The sequence below is a fragment of the Solanum stenotomum genome, chromosome 1 (assembly GCF_019186545.1).
Source record: "Solanum stenotomum isolate F172 chromosome 1, ASM1918654v1, whole genome shotgun sequence".
Taxonomy (NCBI): domain Eukaryota; kingdom Viridiplantae; phylum Streptophyta; class Magnoliopsida; order Solanales; family Solanaceae; genus Solanum; species Solanum stenotomum.
The window spans coordinates 92,611,654-92,614,808 of record NC_064282.1 but is presented as its reverse complement, the minus strand read 5'-3'; positions in this window follow the sequence as shown (position 1 = coordinate 92,614,808).

The window sequence follows — 3,155 nt, the reverse complement described above, 5'->3', positions numbered from 1 at the left end:
TGGATTCTAGACTCATGTTAAAGAAATATTCTCGAACATTAAAAATGAGTTTAACCAAGATAACTCAAATGCTCAACAATGACTTGGGACATAAAGGACAACAAATCTATGTTAATAGACATATCTTTTATAGCTTAAGATATTACTTTTATTTAGAGCAGGTTTTGTTTCATATTCTTCAAATTAAGCTTGCTGAAAATAGTCATAACTCCGACAAAAAATATTTAGTAGAGCTGAATGAGAAGGAAAAAAAGAAAAACATTAAAAGGACGAAAGTTTTGTCCATGTGAGATCATATACATACCAAACGAAAAATAATCAATACAATTTTAAGGAGACAACAAAACAACGAGAAAAAACATACATTAAAGGGAGTAAACTATGAGATATCCAATGATGATAACAAATCATTCTAACCAGAAAAGTTCTCATAGTTTAAAATAACATACCTCAGAAAATTGACTAACACTTCAATCAACTTTCAATCCTTAAAGTACTCATAATTAAGGCTGGGCACTGGACCGAAATGGGACCATCGGACCGGAACGGGACGGTTTGACCGGGTTGTTGACCGGTACGGGGATGAACCAGATCGGAACTATCGGGATGGAGGCTCAATTCCGTCCCGTCCCACTATATATCCGGATAGAACCGAAATGGACTGAAACGGAACGGGATGGAATAAACGGGACGGCACATATAACTATTTTAAAAAATAATTATTTTTTGAGTTATTTTGAATTACGAAAATATGAATTTTTTAAAAATTTTTCTAAGTTATATTAGTTTATAGTAATTAAGTTTTAAAATTTATTATAATTTTACTTAAGTTTATTTTAAAGATATTTTTTTTTAATTTTTACGTATATAAATTTGTAAGTTAGGTTTAATAAAGTTTTTTTTTTAAAAGTTTTTGAGCTTATGTAGTTATGTTATAAGTTTTAAAGATTTGAATCTTTTGAAGTTTATAAGTTATTAAGTTATACTTATAACTTGTACGCTAAATAACTTAAGTTTGTAATTTTAAAAAATTAAATAAACAAAAAAGAAATGCTAATAAAAGTAAATAATGACAAAAATATTATTTTTTATTTTAATTAAAAATGATTTACCGGTACTGGACCGGAACGGAACCGGAATGAACCGGTACCGGTCCCAAATCATGATACCGTTCCGTTTCGTGTACCGGTTCAATGTATCCCATCCCGTCCCGAATACTACTGGACCGGAACGAACCGAAATGGTACCGATACAACCCGTTCCGGTGCCCTGCCTTACTCATAATATCCAGTGATAAAATTTACTAAAAATAGATAACAACAACATAAAAACAAAAAATATGGGAATGCAAAGTTATTAACTCTCAGAGGATTTTCTAAAGAACACAAAATCTCATCCATGTATGTGAAGAAATGGCGTTGTTGATGAAAATTAGAGATTTGTAAGAGTTTTGTTATTGTACCTTCAACAATTCCAGTAGAGAAAACTTGTGTGAATACTCAATTAACGTTTGTTATTTAATATGTACTAACAAATACTTATAACAATAATATTGTAGAAACATAAACAACAAAATTTAAATCATGTACTCAAAAATAACAATTAATAATATAAGCATAAATTAATGACTGTAAAAACATACTAGGATCTGTAATAATAGAATAAAACAGAATGGAAAAAATCGAGCCCACCGAATGCATAATGTCCCCTTAAGAAAATTATCCCTCCTACTACCCGAGATTTAAAGGAATAGATCCTCTCGTGAAAGAACGATTTTATTCATCAGTGTATTGATACAAACAAATGGTGTCAATGAGTCATTCAACATGAGTAAAGTACACAATTATTTAATTGTCCAGAAGAAGTTCAAAATTTTCGTTGTTTTAAAATGAGAGGAAATTTCTCTATTTATAGACAACAAAATGTACTGTAAACAAATGCTTATTGTGTCTTATCAGAAAGGTCACAACCTTTCATAAAAGTCGCAACTCTTCATAAAAGTCACAACTTCTCATAAAAGTCACAACTTCTCATGAAAGGGGGAGGCTAGTTTTGGAATAAAGTAACAATTCTGAAATAACTAATAGTAAATAATCCAAAATTATATATAAAAGAGAACCTTAGGCCCGCCTACGTGGCGCCACCAGAATCCAGGATTTCCTTTTAATTTATTTATTTCTAAAACTAGCCTTTCCTTTTCATGAAAAGTTACAATTTTTTTGAAGAGTTGTGACTTTTATGAAGAGTTGCGACTTTTATGAAAAGTTGTAACTTTTATGAAAGATTGTGACCTTTCCGAAAGGTTGTAACATTTGTTCGCACTACCCTTTGTTGTCTATAAATAGAGAAATTTCCTCTCATTTTAAAACAACAAAAATTATGAACTACTTCTTCTTCTTCTTTTGCACAATTAAATATTCGTGTACTTTGCTCCAGTTGAGTGGCTCACTACACCATTGTTTTTTGTATCAATACACTGATGAATAGAATCGTCCTATCTTGAGAGGATCTATTCCTATAAATCTCGGGTACTAGTAGGGAATAATTTCTTAAGGGTACACTATGCATTTAGTGGGCTCGATTTTTTCTTTTATGATTCATTCTATTGTTATAGATCCTGATATTTTTTTAGTGTCATTAATTTATGCTTATGTTATTAATTATTTTTTTCGTACATATTTTAAACTTTGTTGTTTATGTTTCTGCAAAGTTATTGTTATAAGTATTTGTTAGTACATATTAAATAACACACGTTAATTGAGTATTCATGCAAGTTTTCTCTACTAAAATTGTTGAAGGTACAGTAAAATAATTCCTTAAAGATCCGTACTACCATATCTTGAAGACAAAATTCAAATTTGGTATGTCATTGTAAGTACATAAATACCTTAAAAACTTTATCGCACCTTGATGTGCGAAGTGAACCAGGAAAAAAAGACAAGAATTAATAAACTTTTGACATAAGTTTAAGGATGTGCCGGATGACCTATAGAGGAATATGACTAGACTGCAACCTCTTTTAATCCCAAAGACATAGATAACTACACAATAAATTAATTGCTCATATTTAATATGAAGTATGGACATATTTCTCAAGTTTACTGCAAGTCGTAAATACTTTTCTTGAAGTAATAGATGTGTTTCTCGACACTATG